Consider the following 13723-nt stretch of genomic DNA (forward strand, 5'->3'; position numbering starts at 1 on the left):
CTGAGAACATGAGAAATAGAAGGTGGGACTGGGAGGTGTCAAGTCTAAAGTATTTGTCCATCAGAGAAAAGCATCTATGTTCTGGGAAGCAAAGAGTTTGGCCACTGCAACCAAATCACAGCCTGGCACATTATCTGTTTTAACCAAATGCATAAACACTGGATTAGGCTGGATTTTGCAGTCAGACTCATGAGCTCACTCTTAACCACCAGGAATATGCCTCCTAATTTGGGAATCACTATTACAGTGCAGGTAGCTAAGTCATCACAAAGTATCCCCTAGAGCTACTAGATTTTATACCAGTTATGAATTTAGCTACCCCTGGGGCCATTTTTATTTCCAGCAAGGCATTCTTCTTTCAATGAAATATATGCTTTTTTAAACACATGAGGAACATTTACCAGAATAATTGATCTTTTACTCTGAATGTTAAAAAAAATAAAAAGACAGAAAAATGGACTATGTCTGCCCTAGTTGGGCCTTGATGGCAATTCCAGAGAGAAATGTTTTAATTGCCAAAGAAAGTCCCTTTTGCCAAAAATCATGTCTTTATGGAGCTTGTCAGAAGTTTTCAGTTTCAGTCCAAAAAACTGCCAGAGTGAAATCCAATCACTGATGACAGCAAGATTAAAAGTGCACACTGGCTGCCTAAATAGCAGTTAATAATAGAACAGAAATGTGGATTTTACACAGTTGATTCATAGCAAAATTTTTCATAGGACATAGATTTTAATACCAAATGCCCATTATTTTATCCCTTGGCATTTCTTGAATACATGGAAAATGTTGGACTGGAATACAAAAAAACAGAAGAATTACTTAGAGTACATTTCCTTTTCTCTAGTGACAATTGAACAGTTAATAAAATTAGTTAGAAATGGGTACTATTGGAAATACAACAGTGTTTGAATCCTTCCCAGTCTGGAACTCTGACTTTGAGTCCATAGCTTTACCAAGGGTTCTTTACACTTTAAAAGGTTAAAGAGCACTATTTGGATAGACAAAGCAGTGGTTTTACCACAGAAGTATTAAAAGCTAAGAACCAGAATGAAAAGTAGTGTAATTGTACATTTTGACCCCGTTATGTCCACATTTATTAAGCTTTCTTCTTTCAGTGAAACATTAACAGAGAACATTGGAAAGCTTTTTTTTTCCATGATGACGTGGATTGTAATATGATGGAGAACAGAAATAGGAACCATTGAGTGCAGAACAGCAAGGTAGCCACTAAATCCAAGAATATTAGTAAAGACTTATATATGCATCTTCAACACCAAACAAACATTTCCCACAACCAAGAGATCGCTTTCCTCAAAAGAAGACTTTTGAGAAACAACACTGATTAGTGTTGCAAACAAATGCACAGGTTGATGACTGCTCTATATAAACATATAAGGTCCTTCAGGCTCCATTAAGGAGAATCTCAGCAGTTACAGAAAGTTGGGAAAAAAAAGACAAAGTGGGTCCATTCAAGTCCATTGGACTGGAGTCATAGCATAGAAAGCTTTTGTGTGCTACACTCTGGGGACACAAAAAGGTTTGGACTCTAGATTTAAAATCACTAAAAAAAGCAAGGACATTTATTCTCCTTGAAGGCTGAAAGGATTTATTCTTTAAAGCCATGTAGAGATTGAATTAATTTTAAAGTTTCTCCAAGGGTACCAAACAACAGCAAACCCTTTACAATACTTTAACCTTATTAATTCTTATTCAGCAGCTCAGCTGTTTTCAACCCAACAGGTGGTTTCTCTCTGTTTTTATTGCTGTGATGACTATGACTGCAAAGAAAAAGATAGAGGGTTGTTATTTTTGTATTTGAGTGATAAAAATGTCATCACAGAGACTTCATGTCCTACCTCAAGAATTTAGGTGACTTTAAATAAGTAATTTATATTAAATAGCAATATTTCAAAACAAGTTTGAAGAAGAAATACCCCAAATATTTGCAACATCCAGTAATTTCAATTTAGGTATGCTATCAAACTCTTATTCTTAAATTCATCTGGTTGAAACCAGCACCTTACACATTCAGTAAGGGACTTTGGGTTTTCTCTCATACTTCTATATACTTTAATTATTTTAATGATGGCAATACACTTTTCGCCTCAGTGCAAACCTTGGTGAATGATAATTTTGCTTAGCAGTGCCATAATGCCATTCCACCATGCCATTTAAGTAATGGTTGCTGTTACTTCTTGTTATTTTGTATTAAACTTCTCAAAATAATCTGGCCAATCATAAACCTTGTTGTTCAGGCTTGTTCAGTCTAATACTACTAGGTGAATAATTGTTGTTGAGATTTCTTCTTTTTCTAGACCTGTCAAATTCACCACTTGATTGTCCTTGGGAGTTGCCAAATACATTGCTAATATACCTGAGTTTTGGGGAAAGTGATCCAGATATTTTGCTGCTGTAAAAGACCAGGTAATAATAATTCTTAACAGAACTTGCTCCCAGCCATCCTGCAAATGAAGCAATTTCTATTCATCTCCTTGCTACAATATAATGGAAGAATAATGTGACTCATGAAAGCCACCATGGACAAAGAGTACTGCTCTTCTGCATCTCTTTTAGAATGTTGGTACTTCAGCTGTACTATGTTTCTCATTGAAAACTTTTTCCTTCTTCCATATTCCAGGGTCCATCCCTCGAGAGTTTATATTAGAAACGAAGACCAAATTGTAACATTCGGGTTTAAAATCAAGTGAAAGACCTGTCAACATAGTATTTTAAGCATTTTCCAGAAACTTATTTGGTTAGACACAAATGTGTAGGGCAATGCAAAAAACATTATTGCCTTGATTCAGTAAAGAATTTAATTGTTTTCTTACAGTTACGTGGCTGGCTGTTATTATTAGATGCCATTTTCTTAGACATTATTAGGTGATAAGCATCATGCAACTTGTCTCTTTTAAAACTATTCAGAGATATTTAAGTAAAACTTCTGTTTTATGCATCTGAACTGCCCTAAAATTACCCATACACAAAGGGAAAAAACTGTCAATGTAAATGTTTAGTTGGAAATATATCTCTTCCCCTGCCCTTTAATCCTACCTCCTTACCTTAAGGGATGAAATTTTCTTGGAGATCTGAATCTGACTTTAGTCAACACAAGTTTTGATACTTACCTTGGTGGAGCCAAAATTTCACCCCTAAAGAGTTAGAAAAGGAAACTAAAGAATTAAATTATTAAATTAAATGGGCTAATGTACCAAGATACTTGTAATGTACCAAAATAATATATTAAGCAGAGAGACAATTCTGTGCATAGTACATTACACTACTAATCGAAAGATGAAGCACTATTGGAAAATAAATGCAAATTTGACTTAAATAGAAAAAAAACTAAAAATAAACATTAAATTCAATTGAGGTTTTTTTTCCTATCCATTGAGGAAAGGACTCATGAGTATGTTACTTTTTTCACTCTGGGCTATTCCTTGGCTTCTCAGGTCTTTTTAACACAGGATTCATCCTTACATTTGTACTCCTACATAACACAGAAAAAAATTCATGGGGATCTTACTGAATCCTATTGCCTTAATTTTTCACTCATTCAATATTTTCATTCAATTCCCTTGTCCACTGCTTGAAATCTATATTATGCTTTTCCTTCCTGCATTTTTGAAAATGAACATAATTGAATAGGTGACACTCTTTTATTCCTCTGTGTTTGCTGTAACCTTTGGGAAACCATCTTTGATAGCTGCAAATTTAGTTACTTCCCTATCTAGGGAAAATCCAAAAAGGAAATTCACCTTCTAAAAGGACTTAGAAGCAAGTATTATGAAAATCCTGAATGGCATTTCACCTGCAGAATTAGCAATGTTCATTTCAGTTGCAGAATAAGTAATGTGCTAGAGACTCAATTTTGCCAGCCCCCTTCTTGTTAAAAAACATATTTCTTATTCAAACTAGCAGAGAGAGCTCCTGAAAGAGAGTACGCTTTGCTAGTGCTTAAAAACATCTTGTCAATTTTCAGACTGCTGTACTTAATGGCAATTAGAAAGATGAATCAGTCTCTCTTTGTTCATTGATTGATCCCTTTGTAGACACAAAACATTTAGCTGTTTGCAACATTTTCAAGGGACTCATCAAGATAAAGACAGATGACTATTTATAAAAGGCTCCCTTTCTATAATACAGCTTTGGAGGATACACAAATCCAATAAAGGAACATGGTACTAGGAACAATGGGCATTTCAGGAGGGAATGCATCGGTCTCCACTTATTTTCCATGATAGTGGAAATATTCCCAGAGATATACAAATATACCTGCCACATCATTCTGTCAAGACAAAAAAAAAGTCTTCTTTTCTAAGGACATAAATCCAGCTCTTTCCAGTCAAGCATGAATCATGCAGTTCACCACAAGATGTTTCCTCTAGAAGGGTCAGCACACAGCTTCTTTCAGCAGACTCCACCACAGACACATGGATTTACACAGGTCTTTTTCCAATGGCAGTGATCTTGGAACCTCAGCACTGTAACAACACACACTTTCAGTCTTACTGCATGAGTTCCTTCAGCTGAGGAACTGAAGGAACAGGTTGGTTACTCTGCTGATTTATTTTTAAGGATGTGACGTGCCCCTTTGGAATTCCAGGCACTTCAAATGAAGCTTGTACTCATGCACAAGAGTGGGTTAACGCCTTGATGAAGGTTTTTCAACCTGAAGAATACAAACAACAGAGCCACAAGAGTACTTCATATAGGAAGTAAGTGCCTGTCTCAGATAAGCCAGCTCCTTTGCCACACTCCTCTGACTGCATTGATGAGCCTTCCACTAACTATGACAGGATTTTAAATATTAGCTCACATTTACACAGCTACATGCAGAAACCTGAAGTTTTGTTTTTTCACGGAGCTGAATCCCACATGTAGTTTCCATCCTGAGAGAGCCAAGCACATTAGTCGTGCCCTGCAGTGACTGAATGCCTTTCTTGCCTCCTCACACAGGCCAGGTCCTCATAGGCATCCTTCCTATGCCTTTTCAGGAAAGGGCTGGCACCAGGCCTGAGGTTTATCAAACCCAGGATCCTGTTGGCAAGTGTCACATCCAAGCCTCGAGGACTCTTGGAGCACTGCAGCATTAGTTACATTTGCAGCATTGTTGCACAAGGGTGAGGATGATTATGCAAGGCAGCCTTACCTCCCTCCTGCAAACACTTGAGCAATCTCTAAGGCCCTGAGCAGTACTTCAGTAGGTCTTCAAAATGACCCAGTGCCCAGTAAACGTTTCCTCCTCTTTCCCCATGGTCCTGACACCTGACCACCAAGGGAAGTCAGTTCTCTCTGTAATACTGCAGCTAGATCCTCCCAGGCACTCATCACCACTCTATCCAAGCACAAGATATTTCAGGAGTCCTTTTGAGATGTCATTCCCTTTGGGCACTCTTACTATCATTTAGCATCACAGAACTGTTTAAGTGAGAGACAAACCAGCACAGTCTGGAGACCAGACCCTGGGCTGCATGGTAAATGGCATCATGATGCCAAAAGAAGGCAGACGGCTGATAAGTCTCAGTAGACCTAAAAACCAGTATGTAACAGCTTAAAGGATTGATCATTCTGCATATCCCAAGCTTTACAATGAGCAAGGGCCTGCTGTCATGGCAGTGATGTAGCCCACAGGGAGCAACGGATCTGAATTCACCTGGTTTATATATCATTGGTTTTGGTGCAGTATACATTGATATAGCTTGCTCTGTCACATCACTCATCACACCCTGAATGGGCTGGTTGCTAATGCATTTTTTGGTTTCAGCTGTTTCACTGCATAATACATTTTTAAAATTCTTTTTTATATATGAACCATATTTTTAAATTTCTGCTTTCAGTCTCCAGACAAAGAATGGTTATTCTGTGACATAATAAGAGCTATTTACTGGTATTGGAACCACAGACTTACTGTAAGTTTCAGAGCTTTCAAAATGCAATGTAAATCTTCCCTTTTTTGTTTCAGCCCATAGTAATTTATTGCCATAATCACATCAACACTGTCTCACTGTTTCATTTTTTTTTTTTAAAGTTGGTTGAAAAGTAGACTGTGAAATACTTGTTTTCAAATTTAAATTTTAATAAAATGCAATATAACAGAGCATACAGAAGCTAGTTATTAAAAAGCAACTGAAGTCTGACTGGCACTTTAATTCTTTTTTTATTTTTTATTAATCTCTTTATGTTCTCTCTTCTGACTCAGGTTTCCTCAAACACACATACAAAAATACATACTGGTATTGACTGCTGAAGATCAAAATTCTGTCTCTAATGTTTGGGAAGTAGAAAATCCCAGAGAGAATCAACTAAAAAGAAAAAAAACAAATCCCACACCTCAAAGAAACCCAGATCTCAAAACCCAAACCCTTCAATTCCTAAGCACACAGGAGGTATGCTTATTGTTTGGGCATGTTGGCACATATTTAGGACTAAATAACTAACTTTATTTGCAGTACATATCTGGAGCTTGACCCAAAGTTCTTTAATATCCATGGGTTCATTCCCACTGACACTCTCAACAGGATTTGAATCAAAGCTTTGCTGTGCTTCTCAAGCTAATCTTGTGCAAGCCTTGCCAGCTCCATCTGTCTTCAAACCTCTGCAAATTAATCCACCCTTTTCAGCTCCGTACATATCACTGAGGAACCTGACTCCCCCAAATCAAATCTGGTTTACAACTTGAAATCCTCATGTGTGTTTTTAATTTGGTGTGACTGACATACCCCCAAACTGGAGATTTTCTGTAGGCCTCGACATTGTTTCCTACACCACTTGTTTACGAGGGACAGAGGATTAAGGAGCCCTCTTCAGAGCACTCAAATTACACAACATACCCATCCCAAAGTCCCCGCAGTAAGCAAGAAGTGCTATCCAGAGATGCATACTGGCATAAGAAGCCCTCCTGTCTGTCACAAATTACTGCCCTTTAATTATGGTGCAGGAGGTGGGCTGGTACTTCTCAATTTGTTCAACACTGAAGCCACCATTTATCATAGAATTATTTAGCAATTTGAAAAAAATAAACCAGATGTAACACTGAACCAATGTGACAAAGAAATTAACACCATATGGCATTCAATAGAATTTATTTAATTTTAATTTTACCCGGCCTTATTGTTGAGGTAGTGGATTTTGCTCACTTTATGTGACAGGATCAGGGTAAATAAGTGGATTTTAATTTGTTTTACACTGCAAAGGGATTGTTGTTCATGTAGTTGTCAGTCCAACTTCATTCTTCTTTTATGCAAGAAGATCCTAAGGAAACTGGGGAGTCCAGAAATTATTTGGGTGTCTTAAAACAGACTTACTGGAAGAAAATATATCAAGTTGGTTGCTAATGCATTTTTGAGTTCCTTTTCCCCCAATCCTTTATTTCAGCTTCTTTTATCTTCTTCCTTATCTTACTCTTTTGCCCTCTACCCCAGAGTTTCCAACCTCTCAGATGAAGTAAAAGTTAAGGCAATTGTTTGAGTGACTGCATGCTGAGGAAGGTGAAAGTGTCTAGGGAAGGTTAATAAAAGGGAGAAGGGATGCTGGCAGTGGGAAGGAAAAGAGATGGGAACTTTTAAATGTGATTCTAAAGAATTATATTCATTCTCTCTAAAATTAATATATGACCTTTTTTTTTTTTTTTTTTTCTTTTTAAGATCCACTTTAAACTAGTTGTAACCAGTCAGATGTTGTTTACTTTATGTGTCTTGTTCTGCTTAGGGCATGTACAAGCATGTATGCATTTTTCACACTTGTATTTTCAAGAAATGTCTTTGTTTGGCCCCTAAATTTCTATATTCTGGTGGCACAACAGGGACTCTTACAGTTTGTTACTGCACAATCAGCAAAGTTTTCAGCTATCCTTCAGCTTTGCACTGTACAATATAAAGTCCATTTATGATCCTTGATTTTTCCATCACCTAACTCCTTGGCAAGCATTCTACATTTTCTTGAAAGCTATTTCCTTTCTTAAGTAGTCAACCTAAATTTAGTAAAAGCTGGGATGATGATGACCTTTACTCCTATTTATCCACAGTTAGGTAATTCCATAGCCACTCAGGGCTCCTTCACCAAGTTACTTGTCTTTGTGTCACTGTGTTACACACTAGGAATGAACTGATGACTGCCTGACTAGCCAGATCTCATTTGGAAGGACAGACCTATCAGACCTTTTAACATCAACATTATTCAATCCTGAGTCAGTTATCAGGAAGAAGTCTTACAGCATTTTAACCTCATAACATATGAGCACAGTCTGATTTTGAGGTGAGACAACTTTTTCCCACCCAACTCATTCCTCAACTTATAAAACCACATCCCAGAAATTGACACTGCAGTGCTCAATCAAAAGGCATAAATATTTTGCCATAACTATTGCTATAATTACATCATAACAGACATACCAAGTGCAGCATAGGGGAATAAAAGAAAACAAAAAAGAAATCAAAATAGGAGCAAGTCCATTCTTTTATAATGTATATGGATTTCTTATGTAATTCCTCTCCTTTCCTAAGCAATGGGAATTTTCACCAAAATGCTTTATTTTCCTGATTTTGGGACTTATGGGAATAAGCATTTTTTAAGAAGAAATCACCTTTCCTTCTCTTTGTCTGACACACTTACCTGCTGTTTTGTGTTGGTGGCAAAGCCCAGTCATCTCCATAGGGCAATTGGAAGCGGAGATACTTATTTTAAAGCCTCAGCCCTATCCTGACCTGAATTCATAAACCTCAGTGGCTTCACTTCAACCCACACATAGCCTGACACATAACCCAAGCTAGTATTGTGTATCTATTGCGGTAGGGCCTACATAAAAGGGTTTTTCTTCCTCAGGCCTGAGACGCCTGTTAGGCATCTTCCCTAAGGCAGCATCACCAGGATGGCAGCAGAAAAAGTCACAAATTAAGAACTAGCTCAAAATAAGGGAAAACCACAGGGAAGCACATAGACACACACATGAAACACCCGTCACCAGGACAGGATGGGCAGAGACACTGCAAACTCAGCCCTTCCTGAAGAGAAAGGTCACAAGTGAAAGCTGAAGGGGGACAGAGATGAAGAAATATAAAGAGGCCTTTCTTTCTTGAAATGGGCTCTTTTTTTCCCTATAGGACTCAATCTTTCAGTATGTGCAGGCTTAAAACCTTTTGACTGTGATGCAGATTTGTCCAAGAGGACTTCAGGACTCAACTCCTCAGTCTGAGGGAAGTCATCTAAGGGAGAACTTGTAAACTACATTCAAATGAAGGCACACAAGTATGATGAACATGCACATATTATTACCCCAACATTATGGATTACAGCTGCCAAATTTGCATCTTTTAGGACTGATGTATTCTACACCTGTGATTTTCAGTGCTTTGGTAATACAAGGTGGCTGAAATGCACCAATTATTTGACTGGTAATTCTCAGCAAGTATTTCTACCATCACTAAATATTCTCTTGGTAAGTTCTTTAGAGCAAGAAATAAACATTTGAAGATGATGGCATTTCTAGGATTTTTCACTCCAGTATCATTGTATAGGACATATCAAATGGCATGGCAGACAATAGTTATGGGATTATATAAAAGGAGTCAGTTACCAATTGATCTTGGTGCCTAGGGAGACCACAGAAACATGTAGGAGCCTTATCCTGTGAGGAACAGAGAAAAGAGCTCCCATTTAGATTTTATGGCTTAAAATACAGCAATAGAAAATACAGTCATATTTGTTGTAGTGATGTTTTAGGGGAGTTGCTATGTTTTCTCTTCAGCTGAGAAATAGCTTCTAGTCCACCTACACACACACACACAATCCTTCCCTTTTGGGAAGGAATCCAGGTTCTGAATTAATTCAAATGTAAGTTTTATTTATCCTGCAGGACATGTAAGCAGTAAAATAAGTTACACTTACGCTTCATTTCCAAAGCCAAATAAAGCCAGGGAAGCCTTTAAGTCCTATCAGCAGCCTTTGCTATTCTTTCCCCTGATATTTTCTGGGGCTATCCTCAAAAAGGCCTTTGGGGACACTGGTCTTCACCAGAGTCTCTGACACATAGAATTACAGAATCAGGATGTAGCAAGTAAAACAAGTAGAAACTTGTAAATATTGTAGTGACATGTGATAATAGAATGATGTCTTCAGAAAAAAAAAAAAAAAAAAAATAGGGGGGGACTATTTCTTCAATGGAAGATGACTGGCTGATGAAAATGGAAAGTCTTAAAAGCCAAGGTGGGATAACCCCCAAACACTGAGACTTTCTTCTGTGGCAGTCACATTTACAAGCAACATTTATGTGCCCACACTAACCATTCAAAGTGTCAAATATTTAAAGCTGAGTTAACCTTCACTCAGCTGGAGCAGAGGTACAAGCAGATCAACAGCAGCTGCTGCTGCCCAGTGCCCCATTACATTTACCCCAAGAAAATTGTGAATGCCTCTCCCAAAACGTCAGTAGCCAAAGCCAGACACAGAGCTGGGCAGGGGAATCACAGGCCCCTCAAATCCACTTTTCCCAAACACTGCTTGGCTCCTCCTTCCCCTCAGCTGCTGTTTGAAGGGCTCCAGTTCCCCAGGAGGCCCTGAGACCCCTTATGTTAGGTCAGGACAAAAGCCAAAATAAAACAGCCTCTGATTGCCAGCTGAGAACAAGGCCTGACTGCAAGAGGAATGGAAATAATTCCTTGTAAAGTGGTGTCTCTAATAGGGGGGTTGCTGAGAAATAACACTTCTGGGTATATTTTTATTTGATTCCTGGTGCTGGGCTCCCTCTGGGAGCTATAACTATTGCCCCCACACTCGGAGCATCCCACTTTGAATCTCTTACTAGTGTAAAACTCACTGTAAGTTGTTTAAGCACAGCAGATATCTTGAGAGTTCTACGCTGCCTTATGCACTTGTTTAAACTGCATTTCCAAAAGCAGTCAATACCCAAGCCGTCATGCAATCCCACCTTATCAAAGTGCCTCAAACGTTATGAACCTTAAAAAGAGAAATATTCCCAGAATACTCCCACATGCTATTGCTGAGTAGAATAGAGAAACACAGGGAGATGGAGGACAAAATCCAGAGACAGGACAGTGGAGGCAAGTTTTACCACGTAAGAGCATGAAATAGCAACGTCACTCAGAAATGCTGATGGTGCCTACCTCAGGAGAAGGCTCCATACTGAAGTCCCAAGAAAAGTTAAGGCACCTCCAGCACCCAGGAGAAAGGAGCAGGGCTGAAGGCTGATGCCATTCCATCCCAGATCCTGCTAGCCAGGGACAGGAACTGCCCTGCTTGTCAGGGGGCAGGAGGAAAGGGCAATGAACTTTGTTTGAAAGGGCGATGCTGTTCCCACACACTGGATTGGGAGCACTGGTTCTTAATATACTGTTCTGGAGTTCATTTCTGCCAAAACCTGAGCTTTTCACAGGTGACTTTCAGGCATTTAGGTAGTCTTTTGGATCTATCATTACAAGGTTTGCCAAAGATTGCATAGGAAGGCTACAGCAGTCCAAGGTCTTGAACCTTGGGTCTCATGTAGTCCATATGGAGGTGCTAATCACCATGTCTTTCCTCCTCTCCAACAGGTTCTTTTTAAGAATTACCATCATTAAAAGAGAGAAGAGTTACGTCCCATTATAAAGTACACAACCAATCATATGGCCCAAATTTAATGCATAGCAGCCACTTGCATCAGCCTGCCAGCAAGCTTGTGTGACAAAGAATTATTCAGAAGATGGCAACGGGCCCAAACTGGCAAATGCCTTTGAAATCAGAAGCTGCAATTACATATGCCTTGGTTTGGGATAATTAGCTAAATACGGGTCTCTTCTTGGAGAGAGGTACTTTCCAGCGAACTGTGTGTTTGACTTAAACAACAACTATGAAACACAGTAGAGCGGAGGAAAATTATGGTCTCTCCCTCTTCCCGGGTCTAGCTTTTCCAGCTTCGTCCCTCATCCTGGACTGCCCAGCATGACAGCAGCACGTCTGTCTGACTCCATACACACATTGCCATCCTGTGGCCAAGTCCTGCCAGCACAAGTCACTGTCAGCAGGAGGCAAAAGAAATTTCTGGGAACCCAAGGCTGCTACTTCTAGAAAAGGAAGGTGCCACATAGCACAAGAAGCACGGGTCTTTACAGTAGCCATAGACTTAAGATAGCAAAAGCAAAACCTTTTTTAACCTTGTAGTTCAAGGTGCAGCTGGATTTATGATTCAGGAGACTATTGAAAAACATCTGAATAACCACAGAAACTCAGAATCATTTAGGCTGGAAAAGACCCCCAAGATCATTGAGTCCAATTACAGATCCCCACTGTTTGAATGAGACAGCACTAAGTCCCACGTCCAGTCATTTCTTGGACACCTCTAAGGATGGTGGCTCCACCACCTCCTTGGGCAGCCCATTCTGATGCTCAAGAAGCCTTTGCATGCAGGCATTCTTCCTGATGTCCAGCCTGAACCCCTTGGTACAGCTTGAATCTCTGTCCTCTCACCCTGTCACTAGCTGACTGGGAGAAGAGACAAGCCCCTCCATGCTACAACCTTCTTTCTGGTCGCTGTAGACATAATAATAATAATAATAATAATAATAATAATAATAATAATATGATGCAGGTAATGAGAATAGGAGCTTGAGGGAAAGGGAACATCAAGCTCCAAGATCTTCAGCAAAAACAGAAGCAGACAATACTGAATTGAGCCCACATAGAGCATCAGGGAATAAAAACTAATTGGGAAATGTAAACACAAAGGAAAAGCCTCGACATGACAGATGACCAAAAAGCCCCTGGAAATGTGACCCCCCCCCCCCCCCCCCCACACACACCAGGAGGCAGTTGGAAGGAGGGCATGACTTGGTTAGGGTGAGTGATAGGAGAAAGAAAGCAGAGCCTGAGGGTCGCTGGTCCTTTTCAGAAAGTTACCCTGGGTGTTGCATCCAGCCTTCCATGGCAAGGGAGATCTCCAATTTTAGTAAGGCTGTGTTTTGGTTGCCTAATTCTTCTGGCCTGCATGGAGGAGGCAATATTCCCCTTGCAACTGCTTAGGAAGGCAAAAGGAAAATGTTGATTAGCACTTAACAGAGGAAGTGGCTTATTTGGCCTGATTATAATCATGGGAACTTTGTTGCCTCTGCTCCAGTGACCACATTGGTAGCATTAACTGGAAAGCTAAGTAACTGGTAAGGAAACTGCTGAACTGAGCTTAGTCTGATACTGCTTGTGTAATTCGCCTTGAGAGGACATATAAGGAACATCAGCTTACTTTATACATCATGCCCTTGGTGGCTTTCCCCTGAAAAAAAAAGCCATTTTATAGTTCCTTATTGGGTTCAAAATGTGCCTTTCTTTCCCCTGCTTGGGTGACTGCTTGGACACTGATAAGGTTTCAGCAGGGTTGTCTGAGAGCAAACTGTGGTCCTGGAATGTGCTATCACCACTAAATATCCTGAACTAGAGAATTTTATCTAGAGAGATATTTCTGGGCAAGGGATTGGGGTGTGTGTCTGTCTGTGTGAGTGTGTAATGGTATTTTCATAACTGACATGTTTTGATGGTTGTATTATTAAATACTGGAATGCCAAAGTGAGATTTTTCTGTTAAATTAACAGCTCCAGTCAATGTACTTATCAATTAATAGCATTCACCATAGCATGGGCTGGAAACCCTTCAGCACGGGCCGCTAGAGCTTTTCCAGGGTCTGCTTACACACCAGCGTAGAGCAGCCCAAGGACTGGTTTAGGTCATGCTTTACACTTCT

Source organism: Vidua chalybeata, chromosome 1 (assembly GCF_026979565.1).
Source record: "Vidua chalybeata isolate OUT-0048 chromosome 1, bVidCha1 merged haplotype, whole genome shotgun sequence".
NCBI classification, from domain to species: Eukaryota; Metazoa; Chordata; class Aves; order Passeriformes; family Viduidae; genus Vidua; species Vidua chalybeata.